Source organism: Nannospalax galili, unplaced genomic scaffold, assembly GCF_000622305.1.
Source record: "Nannospalax galili isolate Female #2095 unplaced genomic scaffold, S.galili_v1.0 scaffold443, whole genome shotgun sequence".
In the NCBI taxonomy this organism is placed as follows: domain Eukaryota; kingdom Metazoa; phylum Chordata; class Mammalia; order Rodentia; family Spalacidae; genus Nannospalax; species Nannospalax galili.
In genome coordinates this window covers 3,950,564-3,975,256 of record NW_008352479.1, presented here as the reverse complement: position 1 = coordinate 3,975,256, position 24,693 = coordinate 3,950,564, and the positions used below count along the sequence as shown (strand labels likewise).

The 24,693-nt window shown below is 42.3% G+C and overlaps 1 non-coding gene across 1 annotated transcript; it reads right to left on the bottom strand.

The window, feature by feature from the left end:
* Window positions 1-9,034: 9,034 nt before the first annotated feature.
* Window positions 9,035-9,164, bottom strand: LOC115067058. The gene has a single exon (XR_003846495.1). It is a non-coding gene; the product is annotated as a small nucleolar RNA SNORA63 (small nucleolar RNA).
* Between the last annotated feature and the right edge of the window lie 15,529 nt (window positions 9,165-24,693).

Genomic DNA, 24,693 nt, shown 5'->3' with positions numbered 1-24,693 from the left:
GAGGAAACATACCTCAACATAATTAAAGCCGTATATAACAAACTCACAGCCAACATCATTCTAAATGGAGAAAAACTGGAAGCATGCCCATTGAAATCAGGAACCAGACAAGGATGTCCACTATGCCCACTTCTCTTTAACATAGTGCTTGAAACTCTTGCAAGAGCAATAAGACAAGAGCAAGAATTTAAAGCAGTAATAATTGGAAAAGAAGAGATCAAATTATCCCTTTTTACAGATGATATGATATTATATCTAAGAGATGCCAAAAAATCCACCAGAAAATTACTAGAAATCATTAACATGTTCAGTAAAATGGCAGGTTACAAAATTAACCTACAAAAGTCTGTGGCCTTTCTATATACCAATAACAAGCAGAGAAAGAGCACTTGGAAACACTCCCCTTCACAATAGCTGCAAAAAAAAAAAAAAAATCTCGGAATAAACCTGACCAAAGACATTAAAGACTGCTACAATGAAAATTTTGAATCTTTAAAGAAAGAGATTGAAGAAGACATCAGAAGATGGAAGGACCTCCCATGCTCATGGATTGAAAGGATTAATATTGTGAAAATGACCATCCTACCAAGAGTCATATATAGATTCAATGCAATGACAAACAAAATCCCCATGACATTTTTCACAGAATTAGAAAAACACGTCCTAAGATTCATATGGAAACACAAAAGACCTCAGATAGCCAAAGCATCCTTGAGCACTAAGAGCAATGCCAGGGGGATTACTATACGAGATTTCAAGCTGTATTACAGAGCTATAGTCATAAAAACAACATGGTACTGGCACAAAAATAGTCCCATAGACCAATGGAACAAAATTGAAGACCGTAACTTGAGTACACGCAATTTCAGCCACTTGATATTTGACAAAGGTGTCAAGAATACACAACGGAGGAAAGACAGCATGTTCAGCAAATGGTGCTGGTAAAACTGGATCTCCACCTGTAGCAGAATGAAACTAAATCCCTATCTTTCATCTTGCACAAAAGTCAGTTCCAAATGGATCAAAGGCCTCAATGTAAAGCCTGAAACTCTGAAACTGTTAGAAGAAAACATTGGCAGAAACCTACAAGATATAGGTGTAGGAAAGGATTTTCTAAGCCAGACATCAATTGCTCAGGAGACAATGTCAAGAATCAATAAATGGGACCTCATTAAACTACAAAGTTTCTGTACATCAAAGGAGGCAACCAGGGAAGTGAACAGAATACCCACAGAATGGGAGAAAATCTTCACCAGGGACACGTCTAACAGAGGTTTAACATCCAGAATATACAACAAACTTAAGAAACAGAGAATCAAGACAGGAAGTAACCCAATTAAAAGATGGGCTAAGGAACTGAACAGAGAGTTCTCAAAAGAAGAAATAAAGATGGCTAAGAAGCATCTTAAAAGATGTTCAGCATCACTAGTAATTAAGGGAATGCAAATTAAAACCAATTTAAGATTTCATCTTACCCCACTCAGACTAGCTAATATCAAGAGAACAAATGATACCAAATGTTGGAGAGGATGTGGGGAAAGGGGAACACTCATCCACTGCTGGTGGGACTGCAAACTTGTTCAACCCCTATGGAAAACAATATGGAGAACTCTTAAAAAACTACAATTGAACCTACCATTTGACCCAGTTATACCACTCCTTGGCATATACCCAAAGAACTCGTCCTATTGCAGAGACACTTGTACATCCATGTTTGTTGCTGCTCTTTTCAAAATAGCTAAGAGATGGAAGCAACCTAAGTGTCCCTCAGCTGTCAGTGAATAATGAAAATGTGGTTCGTTTATACAATGGAGTTTTACTCAGCAGTAAGGAAAGGTGAAATCATGAAATTTTCAGGTAAGTGGATGGAACTAGAAACTGTTATACTAAGTGAAGTAACACAGACTCAGAAAAAAATCGACATATGTTCTCCCTCATATGTGGATCCTAGAACCAAATCCTTGATAAATGAGTATCCAGACACAACTACAGGAACCAGGATAATGGAAAGGAACCAGGGAGGTAAGGAAAAGAAAGAACCTGAAAGAGAAGAACAGTAGGAAACAGGCCTTAATAAGGGGGATATGGATAAAAATTGGGTTAGTTTACGGGAGGGGGTGGGGGGAGGGAACGGTATACAAGGAACCTAGGGGATAAAGGGAAAAAAGGAGCTCAAGAGAGTTAGGACCATAAGAGAAGGATATTAAGGGAGAAAGGGGGGAAATGGGGGCACTTTTATTGGGGAAACCATGATGGAGGCATTAGACAATGCGAGAGATAAATAATGCTTAGCTAGTTTTAAAAACCAGAGGGAACCATATTAGTCCAACAACCTAGTGATCAATTATACATATCAGATCAAGAAATATATGTCTAGGCAAGGTTTATCTGAGAATAATTGGTCTGTGCCCAAGATTTATCTACATGACACACAGTAATTAAAAGTGTGGAACTAACTGGTGGATGGAACAGACTGGTGGATCTAACCTTCTTGGATGTTTAACAGACATACTTTGAGGCCTATACTAATTTGGTCAGAGAGACATAAAGGACAGTTTTTGCTCCTTGCCCTCCTAGGTCGACTAATTCCAGGTGACTATGAGCATCTCTCAAAATGTCCTGTAATTGTGGTGGGTCACCTGTCCTCTTGATCAAGGAGGCTGAAGAGATCCCACGAGATAGACTTGAACCAGTGTCCAGTCTACAAAGAAGAGGGTCAATACAAAGAAACATTTCCTCCATGCTTCCAAGTGAAGCCAGCCATGGTCTAGCAGGACCTTTGACTTACGTTCACATAGGCAGAACTGGTAAAAGAAAGGAGCCAGGGGCTCCTCCCAAACCCATGTGACCCCTGAGGAACAGATCGTTTAATACCTTAAGAGTAAAAATAAATTGGTTTATCTGGGCCAATTGTATGGCCTTAAACACCCAAAAGGAAAGTATAACCAAAGATTAAAGGGGCCAATATAATTTTTAAGAGACCATATGTATAGCTAAAGGCTACATAACAAGCAACAAAGCCAAATAGGAGCTACCTTCTTTTGAGTTGTTGGCCAGGGTGGCCCAAGGGACTCCCAGATAGTAACCTAGTATAGAATGGGGAAAATAACATAGCAGACCCCAATCTTATCTAAAGGAATATTGATAACCCATTGCTACTAGATGAGGAACAGCTGACCTTCCTAAAACAAAGACCTCTAGATAGGCTGACTGAATTCACCAGATGGACAAGTAGTGGGGAATGGCTGGGGGTGCCGACAATACAGCAGACTGTAGCAGGGATAATAGAGTATAAGGGCTCTAGTGGGTGGAGGGAGGATATTGGAGGGTGCCATCTGGGAAGTGGGTGTATATTTGAATAAGATGGTTTGGGGTGTTCTGTGTGATACACACACATACACACACACACACACACACAAAATCAACAAATTTAAAAAACGATTTTTATTTGGGGAGGAAGTATAAAAAGTTACATCATGTTAATTAGTAGAGATGATAAACATTGCCATTGAAATCTACCCGATGACTATAGATGTACACAGGTGCCAAGGATCTGAGTGCAACCGATTATGACTAGTAATAATCAGGTACATACAGATGAGAGACGCACGTGCCAACATCTCAGTGTTATTAGCAAAACAATGAGTCTTTCTGTAAGAAACAATGTCTTACAGGGCTTATACTGAAATCAATATTGTATAACTGTATTAATTCAACAGTGAACCTAAAAATTTTATAGCCACTTTTGAAAGAGATCTATCTTTCCTCTGGAAACGGTTATTATATTAAAGCTGTAGTGAAATGCTTCTTCTTGAAAAAAAAAGTGCCACTTCTGCACCAATAGAAATAGTCTGTTGAGCCGGCCCTCTGTGGTTATTAAGCTTTGGAACTGGGTTGGAAAATTGATTAATTTTTCTTCCTTAGCAGCCTGCATAGAATCCTTTAGAACTATGAGAGCTAATTTTCAGGAAGAAGGCGTCCAGGTTAGTTCCAGCTCCATTGCTCCAAGTCCTATGTCTAAAGTGCATCCTATCTTCAGCAATAGGGTCTTACCTTCAAGTTCTGGGAGATAATCGAGGCTATGGGAATAGCCTGTGTTATTTGGGGAGTCTCTTGGACTGCCCTGAAGAACAACTTGAAGGGAGTTTTTTCCTGTCTGGCACTGCATTCATTGTTATATAGCCTTCAGGAATACACATGCACTCATGTTCAGATAGTGTATGTATCTGAGGGTTTTTTTGTATATTGTATGTATTTAGGGTTTTTGAATTAATATATTTTCCACTGGCTTTTTACATCACCTGAGTTTTGTTTATCTCTCCTCTCTTTCTCTCCCTGTCTACCTCCCTCCTTCCTTCCCAGTTCAATTACTCCCATTTTCCCCTTGATGATACCTATCTCCTATTAACCCTCATCTCTTAAGTCTCTTCTTCCCCTTCACCCCATGCTTCTTTGTATGTCCTTCCCTCCTCTCATAACCCCATTTTCCCCATTTCCTCTTCGTAACATCTTTCTACTTTCCTCCTCCCTCAGGTTCTTTCTTTCCCTTTACCCCTGCGCTTCCTTTCCATTTTCTTGGCTCCTGCTGCTACATCAGGACACATACTCACATATAAGGACTCGGTACTAAGATTCACAAATGAGGGAGAACATATGTTGCTTGCTTTTCTGATTCTGCATTACTTCACTTAGTATCACAGTTTCTAGTTCCATCCATTTACCTGAAAATTTCATAACTTCATCTTACTCTATTGCTACATAGAACTCCTTATGTAAATGTACCACATTTTCATATCTATTCATCAGTTGAGGGATATTTAGGTTGTTTCCATTTCTTAGCTAATATGAAAAGAGCAGCAACAAACATGAATGTACAAGTATCTCTACAGAGTCCTTTGGCTATATGCCAGGGAGTGGTATAACCGGATCACATAGTAGATTTAGATTTAGTTTTTAAAGAGTTCTCCACAGTGCTTTCCATAGTGGCTGCATGAATTTGCATTCCCACCAGCAGTGAATGAACATTGCTCTTTCTCCACATCCTTGCCAGAATTTGCTGTCTTTTTTTCTCTTGATCTTAGCCAGTCTGACTGTGATAAGATGAAATCTTAAAATGGTTTTGATCTGCGTTTTTCTAATTAATAAGGATGTTGAGCACTTTTTAAAGTGTTTCTTAGTCATTTTATCTCTTCATTGTAGAACTCTGTTCAAGTCCTTAGGCCATCTTTTTATTGGGTCATTTATTTTTTCTTATTTGTGTTTTGAGTTCTTTATATATTCTGGACATTAATCCTCTCTCAGATTTGTAGCACATGAAGATTTTCTCTCACTCAGTGGGTTTCCTCTTCACTTCTTTGCTTGTCTCTTTTGCTGTAATAAGTTTTTCAGTTTAATAAGGTCATAGTTATTGATTGCTAATGCTAATGTCTGAGCAAATGATGTCTGATTTAGAAAGTCCTTTCCTACACCTATATCTTGTAGGGTACTGCCTTTGTTTTCTTCTAGCAGTTTCAGAATTTCAGGTTTCATATTGAGGACTTTGATCTATTTGGAGTTGATTTTTGTGCAAGGTGAAAGATATCCATCCAATTTCATTCTTCTACAGGTGGAGATCCAGGTTTGCCTTCACCATTTGTTGAAGATGCTATTTTTCCTCCATTGTGTGTTTTTGGCACCTTTGTCAAATATCAAATGGCTGAAACTACATGCACTAATGTTTGGGTTTCTATTGTGTTCCATTGATCAATGTGTTTGTTTTGGGGCCAGTACCATGCTGTTTTTATGACTATAGCTCTGTAATATAGTTTGAGATCTAGTATGGTGATGCCCCTGAGCCATGCTCTTTTTGCTCAAGATTGCTTTGTCTGTCTGGGGTCTTTTGTGATTCCATATGAATTTTAAGATTTTTTTCCTAGTTCTGTGAAGAATGTCATGACGTGTTTTGATTGGCATTGCATTGAATCTACAGATTGCTTTTGGTAGGATCTTCATTTTCACAATATTAATTCTACCAATTCAAAAGCACAGTAGGCCCTTTCATCTCCTGGTGTCATTCTCTTTAAAGATTAAAAATTTTTATTGTAGAGATCCTAATTGTCTTTGGTCAGGTTTATTCCTAGATATTTATTTTTTTGAGGCTATTGCAAATGGGAGGGTTTTCATGTACTCTTTCTTTGATTGTTTATTATTGGTATGTAGAAAGACTACTGATTTTTTAAATTTGATTTTGTAACCTGTCACTTTTCTGAAAGTGTTGATCATTCCTAGCAGTTTTCTGGTGGAATTTTCAGGATATCTTATATATGCTATCATATCGTCTGCGAACAGCGATAATTTGACCTCTTCTTTTCCAATTAGTACTCCTTTAATTTCCTTCTCTTGTCTTATTGCTCTAGCAACAGTTTTAAGCACTATATTGAAAAGGAGTGGAGATAGTGGACTGGTTCCTAATTTTAATGGGAATGCTTCCAGTTTTTCACCATTTAAAATGATGTTGACTGTGGATTCATTATATATAGCTTTAATTGTGTTCAGGTATGTTCCCTCCAGTACAATTACCTCTAGGTTATGAATGCATGTTGAATTTTGTCAAAGGCCTTTTCTACATCTATTGAGATAACCATGTGATTTTTGTCCATTTATATGTTTTATTATATTTATTGACTTACATATATTGAACCATCCCTGCATCTCTGGAATAAAGCTGACTTGATCATGGTGGATGATATTTTTGATGTGTGTCTATATGGGGTTTGTGAGCATTTTCTTGAGAATCTTTGAGTCTATGTTCTTTAAGGATATGTTCTTGTTGTGTTTTTACCTGGTTTTGGTATTAGAGTAATACTGGCTTCATAGAAGGAGTTTGGGAGTTCTCCCTCTGTTTCTATCTTTTTTAATAATTTAAGAAGTATTGGTCTTTGAATGCCTGGTAGAATTCTGCTGTGAATCCATCTGGGCCTGGGCTTTTTATAGTTGGAAGGTTTTGTATAGCTGTTTCAATTTCTTTATTTGTTATGAGTCTGCTTAAGTTGTTGATCTCGGTTTAACTTTGGTGGTTTTCATGCATTTAGAAATTCATCCACTTCTTTTAGATTTTCAAATTTAATTGAGTATGGATTTTAAAAGTGTTTCCTTATAATGTTCTGGATTTTTTTGGTGTCTGTTGTGATGTTTCCTCTTTCATCTCTGATTTCGTTAATTTGGATTTGCTCTTTCTTTCTTTAGGTTAACTGGGCTAAGGGTCTGTCTTTCTTGTTTAACTTTTCAAAGAGCCAGCTTTTAGATTCATTGATTCTTTATATTGTTTTCTTTGATTCTATTTCATTAATTTCTGCTCTGATTTTTATTTTTTCTTGTCTACTAGGTTTGGGTTCAGTTGTTCTTGCCTTTCCAGAGTCTTGATTTGAACTGTTAAGTCATTTATATGTGCATGTTCTGATTTGTTAATGTAGGCACTTAAAGCTATAAACCTTCTTCTTAGAACTTCTTTTAAAATGTTCTAGAAGTTTTGTTGTGTTATTATTTTCATTTAGAGGTTTCAGGAATACTTTTATTTCTTTCTTAATTGCTTCTTAGACTCATTCATCATTCAGGAGTGTGTTGTTTAATCTCCATGAGTTTGTGCAGTTACTGGAGCTTCTTCTGCTGTTGATTATAAGCTTTACTACATTGTGGTCTGATAGAATGTATGAGATTATTTCAATTCTTTTGTATTTGTTGAGGTTTGTTTTGTGCTCCAGTATGTGGTCAATTTTAGAGAAATTTTCATGGGCTGTTGAGTAGAAGGTATATTCTTTGGTGCTTGGGTGCAATATTCTGTAGCTGTCTATTAGGTCCATTTGATGTAAGATGTCATTTAATTCAAATGTCTTTCTTTTCATTCTTTGTCCAGTTGGCCTGTCTCTTGGAGATAGTGAGGTATTGAAGTCACCTACTGTTACTGAGTTGTGGTTAATCTGTGTTTTATAGTCCTGTAGTACTGTTTTTATGAAATTGGGTGCACCAGAGTTTGGTGCATGTATGTTCATGATTGTAATATCTTCTTGGTCAATTTTACCTTTGATTAGATGAAGTGACATTCTATTTCTCTTCTGATTTATTTTAATTTGAAGTCTATTTTGTCAGATGTTAGATTTGCAACACCTACTTGCTTCTTAGTGTCATGTGCTTGGAATATTTTTTCCATTCTTTTACCCTAAGGTAGTGTCTATCCTTGAAGGCAAAATGAGTGTCTCATTTTGTTTTGGGTTTTGTTTCTTAATGGGTTTGTTTCTTAATCCTTTCAAGATGGGTTTTGTTTCTTAATCCTTTCAACTAGCTTGCGTCTTTTGACTGGGGAGTTGAGGTCATTGATATTTAGAGTCATTACTGAAAAGTGTGTATTGGTTACTGTTATTTTAATTTGTTTGGTTCTTGATCCTATTTTGTGTTTCTGTAATTATACCTTCCTTTGTTTTCTTTCTGTAACCTCTTGGGTATACTCATTCTTCGAATTCTCTGTGGGGCTGGTTTGGTGGACATGAATTCTTTCAGCCTATTTATGTCATCGAAATTTTTCCATTCCCGTTTGACTATGATATATAGTTTTTCTGGGTAAAGTATTCTGGGTTGGCATCCATGTCATCTACAATTGGGAATGCTTTGGTCTAGGGTCTTCTGGCTTTCACAGTTTGCATTGAGATGCAGCTGTAATTCTTTGTATGTATGTTTTTTGTATGTATGTATGCTTTTCTCTAGAAGCTTTCAGTACCCTCTCTTTATTCTGGACATTTAGTGTTTTTACTACAATATGCTGTAGAGAGTTTCTGTTTTCGTCCTGTCTAATGGTGTTCTATGTGCTTCTTATATCTGTATAGGTATGTCTTTCCTTAGTTTAGGGAAGTTTTCTTCTATAATCTTGTTGAAGATCTGGTATACTATTGGCCTGAGACTCTTCTCCTTCCCATATGCCTATGGTGAGTAGATTTGGTCTTTTCATGGTGTCCCACATTTCCTGTGCATTCCAGTCCTGTGTGTTTTTATTTGTTTTTTTAACATGTATGAGATCAAGCATCCCTGGATGCTACAGGTGTCTAGCAGACAGATATAGTAAAGAAACAGCATTGTTCTGAGCAGGGGGAATGACAACATAGCCCTTAACAGCTGTACTATAGTTAATCCTGCTTTTAATTTTTTTTATAGTCTTTGCTTGAGGAGTCCAGTTCTTTAACTTTATTGTCCAGTCTTGATATTCTGTTTTCCATTTCATTCATTCTGCTTATGAGGCTTTCTCTTGTCATTTCAAATTGGCTTATTGAGTTTTTCAACTCTACATTTTGGCTTGGGTTTTATTCAATATTTCTATATCTTTTGTGAAATCGCTTTTCAAGTCCTGAATTATTTCATTCAGATTTTCTTGAGCATTGGTCACAAGTTTATACCTGTCCCCACTGAGTTCTTTGTCTGTGTTTTCTTTAAGTTCTTTGGTCATATTTATGATTGTTCTTGTAAATTCTGCTGTATGGGTTGCTTTGGGTGATTCTCATTATAGTGCATTTCTGTAGGATTTGCGGGTTTTGTTGGGGACATATTCTTTTTGCTTTTCATATTATTTGTGTATTTGCATTGCCATTTGGGCATATGGATGTCTTCTGTTGGTTGTGTGTCCAATAAGAAATTCTATTCTGCCTTTGTTTAGTTGAAGTTTGGTTCTGTTTATATTGTTGATGTAGCTTGGTTGCTTTTTTGCTCAAGTATGAAAAGTTAGTTGATGTATGCTTCAGGTTCTCGAAGGGTAGTAGGCTGGTCTGAGTAATAGGCAGGTCTGTGATAAGCAGATCAGGAGGTTGGCCAAGGGCAAGACAGGGGTGGGGACCACCTGGGGAGGGTCTAACAAAGGAAGCTAGAGAATTAACCTAGTCTGGGTGCAAGGGATCAGGGCAGAGTGGGCAGGTCTGGACAAAGAAGGCAGTCCAGAGATCTGGGGCAGAAAGAGCAGGAGCAGGCCTGGGTCCAAGGCTAGAATGGAGACTGAGTGTAGGGAGAGAGTGGAGCTGCTCAGGCTGCAGGGGAGTCAAGACACAATGGGTGGGATCTGACTTACCGGTGTAGTAGGCTGGTCTGTGGCAGGCAGATCAGCTTTTTATTTTTCAAAAAGATTTTATTTTTAAAATTTTATGTGTGTGTATGTGCATGTACATGCAGGGGCCCTCAGAGGCCAGAAGAGGGCATCGAATCCCCTGAAGCTGGAGTTATAGGTGATTGTGAGCCCCCACCTTATGTGGGTGCTAGGAACTTAACTAGGATCCTCTGGAAGATAAGCAAGTGCTTTTGTTTTGTTTTTAAGCTACCTTTACCAATAGAGCATTTTTAACACTGATAAATTGGAAATTTCAGCTTTCCCTTGTTAATTAGAAATAGCAGGGCAAACTCAGGACAAACAGCTGAACTAAGTCGCAGTCTCTGGAGTGGGATCTAAAGTTAATGATGGGGAGTAAGGGACTCTGCTCTTTATTGCCAGACTTCCAGTATTATTTTATTTAACAATATTCGAGACTAAGTTACAAAGCCAAATGGAGACTCCCTTTGAAATATGTAGTGTGAAATCAAGAACTCAAAGTTCCCTGTCCATTTGCCTGTGAGAAAAGTAACTGTGATATTCAGAACCAACCCCCCAAAAGTCCCCACCCCAAACCCTTCCCCAAGACACACACTCTGTGTTTTTTCACGAAAACCCTCCAGCTTTAGAGGAATCAGGGAGAAAGCAAGTGTGCGGAACTCCAAACAGCTTAGCTGGAAAAAAAAAAAAAATCCCAGCCCAATGCACATATTTATTTGTATAACAGAAAAAATGCTCAGATTTGGTTGTAGAAACTTAAAATCATTAGTGTCTACATTAGTGTCAAATGTGTTATCCGCAGTGTTTTCCAGTGAAGTGTATGCTTCACAAATAAGTAGGAGACCAAAAGCAAGGAGCCAGAAAGTGTGACTCAGACGTTTGCTGCTTTGCTGACTTTAATTAGGCAGCCTTGCCAACTCACTTCTCGGAAGGGGAAGCTCAGCCTATACCCTCTTTCATCTGAAGACATTTCAAGTTGTCTCACCCGAGAAGGGGCTGCTGTGTCGCCATTGCACCTCTGAGAGACCTTCTTGCTGGGTGCTGGCTCAGATCTGAGCTGCACAGCAGTCAGCAAGAGCTTGTCAATGGCTGGTTTTCTTCCTTCACACCCTTTTCCCAGGACTCCTTAATGCTGGTGGATTCCTCAGAGTGAATCCAACTCCCAGAAGGTTGCTAAAAGAGATGGGAGAGAGTACATTGGCTCAGCGGCAGAACTGCAAAGTGCACTCCAGCTGGGAGGGCTGCAGAGAAGATGCACAAAAGTGAAGATCAAGTTTGATTCGATAAACATGTATTGGATGCTGACGAGTGCTGTTATGCAAGGAGACAGAAACAGCTGAGACCTGGGACCAGACCTCAGCCACCACACTATTGGGGCAGGGGCATAGCTGATCCCAGCCTCCCTCTCTTCCTCCCTTTTTCCCTTTTTTCATTCCTTCCTTTCCAAAAGAACAAGTAGTTTCAGACCTCCCTCTCTCCCTCATTCTTTCCTCCCCTCCCCTCCCCTTCCTTTCCTTTCCCTCCCTCCTCCTCTCTCTCTCTTTCTTTACATGTATATGTATATGCATGTGCAGATATGTGTGGGTGCATTGTGTGTACACGCATGTGGAGGCCAAATGACAGTTTCTGGTGTCATCTTCAGGTACCATTCACCTTGTTTTGCGAGACAGGGTCTCTCACCGGGACCTGGCTCACCAATTTGGCTAAGCTGGATGGCTGGCTAGTAAGCCCAGGGATCTGGCTGTTTCTACCTCCCCAGTGCTGGGATTACAAGCACATACCACCACACCAGCTTGTTAATGAGGGTTCTAGGGATCAAACTCAGGTCTCCATGCTTGTGCAGCAAGTACAAAATGGGCATTTCCCCAGCAAACACCTTGCCAACTGGGCATCTCTCCAGCAAGCATCTTACCAACTGGGCATCGCCCTCACTCTCCAGGCTCTTCTCATACTGGATGGGAGAGGAAATAAAGATAACTGACCAAGCTCCAGTTTCTCCTGCTAGTCTAAAAGAAGTGGGTTGTGTTCATCAGAATTGGGTGGAGATTGTGTGTGCTGGGAGTTGGGTTATGCCTTCAAAAATACTGTTTTGATAGATTTATGCATCCTAAATACAAATCAACTATGATGATTTTATTTTTAATTTAAAAATTTTAAATTTACACACAAATTTATTGTAGTGTGGGTGTCTCCTCATTTCCTGTCTTCATGGCTCACACCCCTCAATTTCACATTTTTCTCTGCAAGCCTCCCTTCCCCCTTCCCTCCCTCTCTTCTTCCATTAGGATATTCCACCCCTTCTTATCCAGCATAAAGTCCCGGTGGCAGGCCCCATCCCTCAGCGTACTGTGGCTGGGCACCACGGGGTTTCTACATTGAACAACAGGAGGAGGATGCCTACTGTGGATGGTTGCAACCTGGAGGTAACTACTGCCATGGTTTGGCTTCAAATGTCCCCTGAAGGCTCATGTGTTGTGGCTTCTTTCCCCATTGATGGTGCAATTGGAATGGGGTAGGAACTTCTGGATATGGGGCCTCGTTGGAGAAAGTAGATCCTTGATGATGGAAGTAGTAGGATCCCAGCCCTGTCTTTTCCCTTCTTTCCAGTTGCCTGGAGGTGAGCAGCCTCCTCTAGTGCACCACCACCACCATGTTCTGCCTCATCTCAGGCCCCAGAGGGTCTGTCATAGATTGAAACCTTGAGACCATGATCCAAAGTATAGCTTTCCTCCCTGTGAGCTGGTCATCCCAGGCATTTTGTCACCACAGCAAGAAGCTGTGCTCAGACCCATTGTGACTCTCAAGCTTTAACTAGTCTTGGCCACAATGTCCCCCAGAAGCAGGGAGCAGATGGCAAGTTGTCTACCTTGAGTTTCCAGCTTCTTAGGACATTGGGACTATAGTGTTGGTTTCCAGAATGGTGAAACTAAATGTCCTAAATGTGGTCATCTACGTTATGGTGTATCACTCATGGTCCAGTTATGGGTAAGTGGGGTCAAGGTGAGATGGCACCACAGGTAAAAGTGCTTGCTTGATGACCTGAGTTCAATTCCTAGAACCCAGAGTGGAAGGAGAGAACAGATTCCACAAAGTTGTCCTGTGACCTCCACATACACACTGTGGCATACCCGTGTCTACACACACACACACACACACACACACACACACACACACATACATAAAATATTTCTGTTGTATTTTATTTACATTTATTTTATGAGTGTTTTGCCTACATGTATGTTGGTGTACCACATGTGTGCAATGCCCACAGAGGTCAGAGGGCATTGGATTCCCTGGAATTGGAGTTATGGATTGTTGTTAGCTTCCATGTGGGTGCTGGGAACTGAACCTGTGTCCTCTGTAAGAGCAGCCAGTGCTCTTAACTGTTGCTGATCCAACTCTCCAGCCCCTATAAAATGAATTTTTAAAAATATATAAATACATTTTTAAAAGAAAAGAAAAACTAGCAACTCCTAGGTATTTTAATACAGAAAAGTGGTTTAAAATATAGAAAAATTGTTTCAAGCCTTGGAGATCTGTAGAAGCTGTGGGGTGAAGGGATGGTACCCAGAGTCAAGTGTGTGCTAAGACTCCCAAGTATGCACCTACTGCTGAGCTTGAAGATGCTGCATAAGTGCTGCTCCTAGATCAGGGTTGGAACTGCAGCAGACACTGCCGAGGCAGACTGCTAGCTCTGGGCTCACTTCCCACTGTCACAACAGCATGACCAGTTGCCATCACAATGCTGGAGCAGAGCAGACTCTTCCTCCTTCCTTCTCCCACCAAATCTTCAGTCCCCACTGACCAATAGTAACAGAGCTTGCCAGCAAGGAAACTGGAAATACAGTTTACCCTCTTCCAGCCCAAACAGGGGCAGCATACAGAAAGAAAGGGCTAACAGATCACAGAATAAACCCACGGATAGGAACCCCTCTCCTAAATTTTTATCTGTGCTGTCAGCATAGATCCTCTGGTAGTCAAGTGTGACATGAACTTCAGTATACCTGTGCTGGAAAAGGTGCCCTTGTTACTTCTGCTAACATGATGTGAGTGTTGGCCTTTGGGGCAGCTCTAATCTGAGGTTCTATGCCAGGGACTCAGCTTTTCTGCTGAAAGGTCTATGCATATTTTTGTGTGTATGGATCAGTTTGAGTTGATTTAAGGAACATCAAAACTGAGTGACTTACACACAGCAGGAATTTATTTCTCAGTGCTGGAGGCTAAAATTCTGAGATCAGTGTGCTAACACGGGCAGAGCCTAAGGAAAACCCTCTTGCAGGGTACAGGCTATGAAGTGGAAGAAGGCTCACCTGGGTCTCCTGAGCACCATCTCTTTGGGGATCATGATTTCCACAGAAGTTTGGGAAGACACAGATACAGTCTATAGCACTACATGTGGCCCTAACAGCCAATTTCACACATGCCTTAAAAAGGAAAAAATGAGAAAATTTCTCTTTTTCCTTTAAAAATTCTTTATAAAAAGTACAGTCTTAGTCTACTTGACCATCCTGACACCATACAAAAAGTAAAATGTTATAAAGACACTCTCTAAAATATTTCCATTTGAAGGTACATGTTAGGGGTATTTTTATTTACATTTTTTTTAGGGATGTTCTGTAATTTCTTTTTTAAAGAATTTCCTTTATTTATTTGTGGGGCTGGAGAGATGGCTCAGTGGTTAAGAACGCTGGCTGCTCTTGCAGAGGACCTGGGTTCAGTTCCCAACCCATCTAACAACCATCTGTAACTAACTAACAACCATCTGTAACTCCAGCTCCAGGGAATCTGACACCCTCTTCTGGACTCCAAGGGCACCTGCACTCATGCATGCATAAACACACACACACACACACACACGCACACACACACACACACACACATTTTTAAAAATAAAAATAAATCTTTTAAGTTTTAAAAATTATATTTATTTATTTATTTATTTATTTATTTTATGTACATTTGTACATAGGGGAACACATGCCATGATGCACACGTGGAGGGCAGAGGACAACTTGCAGGAGTTGGTTCTCTCCTTTCATCATGTATGTCCTGGAGATTGAACTCAGGTTGTCAGAGTTAGTGGCAAGCACCTCTATCCACTGAGCCATTTCACTGGCCCCTGTAATTTCTTATATTGTGTTTATCACTGGAAAATATTCAAACAAATAAGGGAAATAAATCACAAACATCTTATGTTTTCTTCCAGTCTTTCCTAACATGTAGCTAATGCAGTTGTAGTTCTTTTCTACAGATGCTTTTAAAAAGTGAAAATAAATGATGTGTAAATTATTTTATAACTCTGCTTAACAACCTGTCATTAGCTCTTAGAACACAATTTTTAGTGGTATTTTGTGAAGAGTTGAGCTGTAATTTATTTAAGCTGTGTCCAGAGGGTAAAATTTACTAATGCTATGACGATGACAATACAGGGCTGGAAAGATGACTCAGCACTTCAGAGAGCTTGTTGCTCTTCCAGAGGTCCTAAGTTTGGTTCCCAGCACCCACCTGTAACTCCACCTCCAGAGGATCTGACACTCTCTTCCCTCCCCGTGCCCACACAGCACATACTGCCCCCCATAATTAAAAATAAATCTTTTAAAAAAAGACAATACATTGTTTCCACAGTAGAGTGGATTGATCCAGTCAGAATTGCTGAGTCAAAGGCTGTCAATGGCTCCAAGACCTTTGACGCCTGGTGTCAAATACCTTCCACTTCATCGATCCTAAGACGTATCTCTTTTTCATACTTTGTTGGTCTCCATCTACATTATTGCTTCTTGTTCTTGTGTAGTTCTAACAGCATTGCATTTCCTTCTCAAGGGCTTTGGTTTGTCTGATAAATGATGATTATTCTAGAACTCTACTTTCAGTAGCTTGTGGCTGTCTGACTTTAGATGGAACTGGGCACTCTGCCTTCCGAAGGGGATCAGATACTCACCCTGGAGAACAAGGTACTAAGACGTGGAGCCTGAGGATAAGAAGGAGCTCAATTGGGCAAGTGCGAGTTAAGAAGATGGTCAAGGTCAGGTCTTGCAGGTCCTCCCCCAGGCAAAGTCCTGCATGTGACCAGACACTCAGGAAGAAAGCACACAGTGGAAATAGCCATGTCAGGGAAGGGCAGCAGGTGAGGTCACAGAGCCTCATGTGTGTGATACTCATTGTAGACATATTTGGACTTCATAACTCTCCTGATTGGAACCAGGGACCAGAGCTATAGAAGGCACTTCGCAATGAACTGCCCAGAAGAGGGCCAAGGAGTCAGACCAGGCGGATTAAGAAAGGACTGAATTAGCAAGTGCAGGCCTGTGCTGTGGCTGGCTTGCCCCGGTGAACCTTGTGTTTGTGAACACTGAAGAAACCAGAGAATTCCCTAGTCTGTTTTGCAGGAGGCCCCAATTCTCTGGATAGTCAGAGACCCAACTCCAGTGGTCCCCAGAAGCAATGCTTAATTCTTAGCTGAATCTTACAAAGCAAGATAATAGGGTGTTGTTCATAAACCCATTGGCTTCTCACTTCTTTGATGATCTGCTGTTTATATCACATCTCTGAGAGCTCATCTCTCTTTAGCTCCCTGAACATCTGACACTGTCCCACCATTGACAGGTACATAGTAGGAATGAGTTACTTGGACACTGTTCCTTTGATTAAACAAAAAGGTCAAAACACAGATTACATCTATACCACTGACAGATGAATAGCTGAGGCTTGTGAGGACTGGTGATGTAAACATCATGGCAGGTGGAAACATTCTGTGCTTTTCTCTTTACTGTGACAAACTACCCAACAAAAGTAACTTAAGGAAGGAAGGGTGTATCGTGGCCCACAGTTCAAGTGTGTATGCCACACAGTCCATCATGACATGGAAGGCTGGGTAGTAGGAGTTTGAGGTGGCTGGTCACATGGTGTCTATAGTTGGGAAACAAAGAGAAATGAATATATTTTGAATTATGAGCTGGTCATGAGCTTATAGGACAGGGGGTGGAGAATTATGGCATGGAAGTGGTAGGTTTGAGCATCAGGTTCACAAGGGGTAGTGTTGTGATGGCTAATATTGAATATCAACTTGATAGGATCTAGAATCACTGAAGAGACAGGTCTCTGGGCATGTCTGTGAGGAATCATCTGGATTAGGTTAACTGAGGTGGGAAGATCCACCTTAAGTGTGGTTGGCGCCATTGCATAGGGTCCTGGACTGAATAAAAAGGAGAAAGCTAGCTGAACACCTGTATTCATTTCTTGCTTCCTGGCTGTGGATGCCATGTGACCAGCTGCCTGACACTGCTGCCAGGACTTCCCTGCCATGATGGACTATATCCTCAAACTATGAGCCAAAATAAACTCTTTCCTTCCTTGAGTGGCTTCTTGTCAAATGTTTTGTTATAGCAATGAGAAAAGTAACCAATACATGTCCCATCCCAGCCTGTGCATGGAGCTTTGAAATGGGAAGTTTGATTTTGCCATCGGCCAGCTTCATGAACAGGAAGACATCTTGAACTTCACATCTGTTTCTGCCCCACTGAGACCACAATGATGGTACCAAGCTGACACAGCTCCTGTTACATCTGCTCTCCCTTCCTTCCTACCAGTTGGACACTGACCTTGCTTGGAGAATCAGAATCAGTGGTTCCAAATAAGGTGCTGCCCTTCCCAGATTCCTTTGTGTCCAGAAGCACATGATCAGTCCATTTCAAATATGTGACCAGAAGTCTGCTGGTATGGCTTCCAGGAAAGCAATTGCTTTCCTTATAAATAGAGACTAACTGGGGCTAGGGAGATAGCTGGGGCCAGGGGAGAGCACTTGTCTGGCTTCTGCAAGGCCCTAAATTTAATCCCCAGTATAAAAGGTGAAAAGAACTAACACTCTTATAAATAGAGACCGACTTACAAGCATATGCCTTTTGTCCTTCTTACCTGGGGTACAAATGCTGTTCTTGGGGACAGCAGTCACCTGTTTAAGCGGTGCAACACTTGGCTTCCCTATGGTGAAGCAGTCAGACCAGCTCTAGACCAGGGATCTGAACTCAGTCTCACAAGAAAAATAAAACCCTTATTTGATTAGACCATTCCTTCTGGGTTTCTGAATTGAGGGTGAGTGTGATGGTAACAGCTTGGCTAAGAGAATAGAGTGAGACTCTTAGAAATCACCTGTTCATAGTCAAGGTGAGGGCTGCAGAAAGATGCTCTGGTTCATCTCCAGAGATTGCTGGGTAGGTGACACAGATTTTACTGGAACACAAGGGCATGTGTTTCCAGCTCATGGTGCATCCATATCCAGAAATTCCTACCTCTCAGTCCCAGGGTGGCTTTGGTCCAGTGTAGAGACAACTTGAGGGTTCAGCAAAAACAATGGGGCTTAATTAGGGGGAGATTTGAAAGGCATATTAATGAGGTAGGAGTCAGATTGGGGGTCATCTGAGGTGAGGTGGGGTGGGGGCATCAATCAAGCAGAAGTACAATCAGAAAGTAATGTGTATACACACCTTGGGATGTGCTGTCCCTGGGTTTACAAGAATGCCATTGGGTGATGACTGAAATGTAAGCCAGACTCACTTCTGGAAGGAGGCCACTGTGGTAACTGAGAACCTTCTTTTACCCTGTGTCAGGCCACTGTACCTTCTCTCATTCGGTGGTGTTTGTTACTTCAGTCAAGAAGGCACAACTTTTAAGCAGAAATACAGAGCCCAGCCTGGCTGCTTCCTGCTGAGTGTTTTGTTTTGGGGGGTGGGGGTGGGGGAGTAGGGGGGGTTCACTTATGAGAGGTAGAACCAATCAGCAGGACCACCTGCTGCATGCCTCACAGGCCAGCCATGACTGAACATGTCAGCTATTGCTGAAGTTCTAAACTGAAAAAAACGTATGATGGAAGGAGTGGTTGATTAGCTAAATCCTGAGAGAATATGAAATGCTCCTACTTGACTTTGTCTGGAGACTGCATGTAACCAATATGTGAGTTATTTTATTGATTTTTATTAATTTTTTAGGCTATCAAAGTAATGGGTTTCACTATGGCACTTTCATACAAGTATACAAGTATGTCATTACACTTTACTGTTCCCACCCCTCACCCTCCATGGCTGTCTCCCTTCTTTCTGCCAGTTGCACTCCCTCCCTCACTGCATTTTTACCATATATTCTATTACCCTCCTTCCTCATCCCTTAAGAGCTCTTCCTTCCTTTCTAGTTTCATGGCCACACACACACACACACACACACACACACACACACACTCATGCATACACACATACACTATCATGTATAATCACACACATATATCATTTCAAATCTGAGGAATTACTTTTACTTTAAACATAGAAAAAATTGTGTTTATTAATGAAAAAGTAGTTTCTTGGAACCTGTTCAAATTGAATGTCAGTCAGAAATCTTTTTAAAAATCTTTAAAAATGTCGGCACAGTCACCACAGTCACCTAAAGTGGACTGGGATGGCGTGGGGAGAATAGATGGCCACAGCTGACACTTACTGTAGGCTCAGCACTGTTTAAGCATTTTGGCAGTTGACTCACTTAAGCCTCACAGCTTATGAACAATTATTGTTCCTGTCGTACAGATGAAGAACCCAGCTCATACATTTTAAAATATAATCTTTAATGGGAAGCTCATAATAACAGAGCTGGGAAGCTGAGAAGCCTTTGGCCCAGTTGACAAATGTTTTCACTGTCTCTGTTTGCTTTTCATTTATTTTCTTCCCTCTAACCTGGAGGATATTTCTTGTTTTAATTTAGCTCACGAGGAGCATTAAAGAAAGAAAATAACTCCCTGGCCATAGAGAAGATGAAGTAGGAAGCAGGGGAGACTTTCCCTGCTCTTGGGGGATTTATTGTCATGGATATTTAATTTAGGATTAATAATTGTTTTAAGCAAGCCGTTTAAAAATGCGCCAAACAGCAAAGAAGAGGGAAAATGAATTTGTGATCTGAAATTTGGGGAGTAAAGCTTTTCTCATTAGCAAACAGTTTTCTTTTTTGTAATGTAAATAAATCTAATGAGGGTCAATTATATGTTTTATTAAATTTTACAACACCAGTATTACCATTCCTCCCTGCTCCAAGCTTCCCCTGCCCTGTCAATCCTGAGTGTTTGTTCTAATTACTTGAGCTTTCTCCAGGAGGAATGATACCATTTCCCCTGGGTCTTATTTCCTGCTAGCCTTCTGTGGGGGTGCTCTCTTACACAGGATCACCTAGAAAGTCCAGCCTCAGACCAAATCCCAGCAGCATTACTGTGCCTTTTGAACCAAGCACCTGAGTCACTTGTGGGTGGGCAGGGGGCTGAGGAAAGGCCAAGGTGGGAGTTGTAGAGGCTGCGTCTCTTTACGGTTCTGCCGGCAGCTTTGTGCCAAGCACAGCACAGTCATGGGAGAGCTCAGCACGTCCCTGTCGGCCAGAAGCACACGCCCGATGGGAATGAATGCATGGTGGGTCCTGGAGGAGGACCATCAGCCTGCATGGTTTGACTCTCATCCAAAGTCTCTCTCCATGGGTAACAGGAGGAACAGTTACAGGTAACTGGCAGTGACATGGCAGCCAAATTATTTTGCCTTTTTCTTCCAGAAGACCTAGATAATTCTTATTGGTGCTTTCTTGTTGGCAATGGATACTCCCTGCTTTGGTCAAATCCAATACTTACTTTGCCAGAAGCTTCTGCTAACCATTAACTGCTGTGGGAAACAGTGACTCTCATTTGCTGAATCAGGTACTCAGAGGTCTGTGAAAATCTCTTTCTCATAATGCTGTTAATTTGATTTTCACTTGGAAGAGAAGAAAGGGGTTGAAATTTCTGCTCTGTTTGGCTCTGTGCCAAACAAACAGAGCTGAAGATGCCCCTAGATGCTCTGTGAGCCTCTGAACAGCCCTTCACCTCTGCTACCTTGTGAAGTTGTTGGGATAGTCAGGAGTGCCTGAAATGTAGAGCACGGCTGTCAGGCCAGATACCTCCTAGGGAGGACGGCAGGAAATTGGCCTGCTCCATTCTAGATACACTGTCTCTTACCCAACAGCCCCCAAGCAAAACTTTAAGTCCCTAATCCTTTAATCCTAACTGGGTCCCTTGTAGATCATGTTACTGGAGGACAGGACAAAGGCCACATAGCCTTAGAATCCCCCTCCCTCCCCCCACCTGCCTGTCTGCCAGGAACCCAACCCGTCCTCTGTCCTCTTTGCCTGTGAAACTTTCCTATATAAACCTCTGCTTCTGCCATAATAAATGAGCTGTCCACTGACACAGCCTCCCAGGTGTTTCTTCCCGTCGTACTCACTGCCACCCGAGGCCTCCCTCCCCCACCAGCTCTCTCCTCCCCCTGACCTTCCGCTATGGGGACTGGTGTACAACAGTCTCCAGTAGCAGTGGAGTTCGGGCAGAGAGGAAGCCGTCATGAAGTGACTATTTCTTTCCCCAGATATGACTTGGAACCTGCTGGTTCTGGTAACATTCACTAGGGAGGGGCCACACCCATGTCCAAGAATCTAGACACCTTGCTCTTCAGCTGTCCATTGCTTTGGGGTGTCAGGTATCCCACTCTCTTTCTTGGGGTGTTTTCATCATTGTGATGTTCTTTCGGTGCATTCTGATCTTAGGTAAATAATATAAGTTGGGGACTGAGGCGATGTCTTAGTAAAGTGCTTACCTTGCAAGTGTGAGGAACTGACTTTGATCCTCAGAACTAATGTAAAAAAGCCAAGTGTGGTAGACTGCACTTATTATCCCAGAACTGGGAAGACAGAGACAGGTGGATCCCTGGGGTGCCCTGGCCAGCCAGCCTAGCCAAATAGTGAGAGACTCCATCTCGAAAATCGAGGTAGACAGTGTCCTAAGGAACAACACTCAAGGCTGACCTGTGGCATATGTACCACATACACACATACATGCATTCACCAAAAAAATAGGAGGATGAGGATGAGGAAGAAGAGGAGAGGGAGGAGGAGGAGGAAAAGGAGGAAGAGGAAGAGGGAAAGGCAGCTAAGCATAATGGCCCACACTTCAAGTCCCAGCATTTAGGGAGACAAGACTAGAAGATTCCCAGATCAAAGCCAGCTAGGGCTACATAGCAAGACCCTGTCTCAAGAAACATGGTGGGGGGAGTAGAAAGAGGGGGAAGGAGAAAGGGTGATGGGGAGAGGGAGAGGGAGGAAGAGGGAGAGAAAGAGATCCTGCTAGAATTGCTAATCTGCTGTTCTTTGTGGGGGTTTTTTCTTCTCTTCACTAGACCTCCTTTTGCTGAATAAGCTAAAACAGTGACTTTTAAAAAGCAAAACCAAGAGTAACAGCACAAAGCAGAGCCTGACAGCTTCATAAAGGTGGCCACAGGTGCTCAGACACTCCTTAGCCTTGCTGCCGCACACTGTTCCAGCTCAGCAGAAGCCGCTGGCTCCCTTGGGCAGGTCCCCTTTTCCAAGCAATCAGGAGGAGAGCTGGACTCCAGCCCCCCTCCATGACGAAGCGTCTCCTGTGCTGCACTGGGAAGGCACTGAACGAAATGCTGATGTTCTGCGCACTGTTGGAGTCACTGCAGGGGCAGCTCTGCTGGACTGAAGCTCTCCAAAGCCACAGGACTCATCCAGAGGCAAGGTCTTCAGCATATATCTGTAGCCTCATGATTACTCTTGAAATCATAATTTTCTACTTTTCTGTTAACATCATTTTAATCACATGTGCAGAGGCACTCAGTAACCAGGACAAAGTATTGTTACCATCATTAAACTTAAAGAACAGTCAGAACTGTGTGACGGTTCCAGAATCTGCTCAGCTTAAGTTGTATTTGATGCCTTTAGGGTCCTGCCCATGTTGTCCCAGGGCTAATCTTTAAGTCCCTTGAGCTTGAAGTCTACTGGTTATTTGTACTTCTAGAATCTTCACCAGCTGCCTCTTTCTGTGGGCTTCCCTTACCCCAGGCTGGGTGTTCTACACAGGTACAAGGGAGGGTCTGCGTCTCTGAGGAAAGGGTAACATGCAGGATGAGTGCTCTGGATACCAGCCTACAGGTTATGAAGGTTGTAGATGTAAATGTGGGCAGGAAGACACTGGGCTATGACAAGGCCTGAGCTGACCCGTCAGGGACTGTGGAGCGGGGAAGGGCCCTAAGAGTTGCCTGACTCAGAGGGACAGTCTAGGCCTTAGATCCCATTACCAGTCATTGTGTGGGGCATGAGTGACTTCAAATGGGGCCAGGTTCGTCCCCCAAGGCATCTCCAGGACAGCTGAACTTGGAGGGCTTATTCAGGCAGCACTCAATGTTGGGGATGAAGAGTGGATGGTGTGAGATGCAGAACTGGGATTGCAAGCAAGAGCTAAGGATGCAGGGAGGAAAGCGGGGAATGAAGGTCAGAAGGAAAATCTGGAAGTCACACAGGCTCAAATCTCATGCAGTTCATTAAGGATCTGGATTTGCAATGAATCTTAGCCTTAGTGGTACCCAGTCCAGAGTGAGGCCAGGGAGAGAAAACCTGATGGCTGCTAGAGGAGCAAAGAGGGGGAACCCCTGGCTCCCAGTGGGCCACTGTCAGCAGTGGCCCTCACAGAAGTAGAAGTTGACAGCTTCGATGTTTCTGGGCTGTTAGCTGTTGTATTTCCATGTCCTCCTGTATGGTGGGTTTTTGTAGCCTTCTCCTTTGAAGGCTGATATAAAGGCTGACCAGCCCAGAGCGGAGAGGAGGACACAGGAGGATCCCTGGGGCTTGCAGGCCAGCCAGTCTAGCCAAATTGGTGAGCACCAGGATCAGTGAGAGACTCTGTCTCAAAGAATACAGTGGAGAGTGACTGGAAGACACCTGAGATTGACCTCCCAAGATTGACCTCTGGCCTGCACATACAGGTGCTACACACACACACACACACACACACACACACACACACACACACACACACATGTCCTCTGTCTTCCACTTGCGTACTGTAGCATGCATATGCCCGCACAACACACACACACACACACACACACACACATACGCACGCACGCACGCACACACACACACACAGTGAGACCTGATAACTGTGTCCTCTGAGATGATATTATAAGCTTAGCATAGAGAGACAGGAACTATAACATAGAGGAATTTGAATGTCAGCACTTTCTGTGGTTACAGGAAGCAAGAAGACAGGGAGGAAGCCAATGCTGATTGGGTTGATGGCCTATCTTCACACAGACCCTTGATGGGGGGTGTGGAAAGTTACAATGGTAGAAGAGAGAGCCAGGAAGAGAGCGGCGCATTTGTGTCTTTCTTGGTTGGGGTCGTGCTGGTCTAGGATCCACTGTTCTTTGCTGGTCTATGCCTCATGTTCCTGCCCTACTCTCTATTGCCACACTCCTATAGCCTGTTTCCCAGACTCCTAGGGCATAGGATCACACATAGGAACCCATGGAGACTGATGGCTCCCCACTAAGTGTCAAAATATGTCCTTCCTCCTGGCCTCTGCTGTGTCCTAGGTCTCCTGATGGTTCGGTTTCTGACTTAGGTCTTTTTGGATAGGCCTGCTGAAGTTTCAGCTTTTCCTGAATGACACAGGCTCTGGGTCCAGTTGATAATCCCAGTCACAGCTTTGTGGGGGGGGTGTCATGTCACTGCTAACCTCTAGGTACCTTACC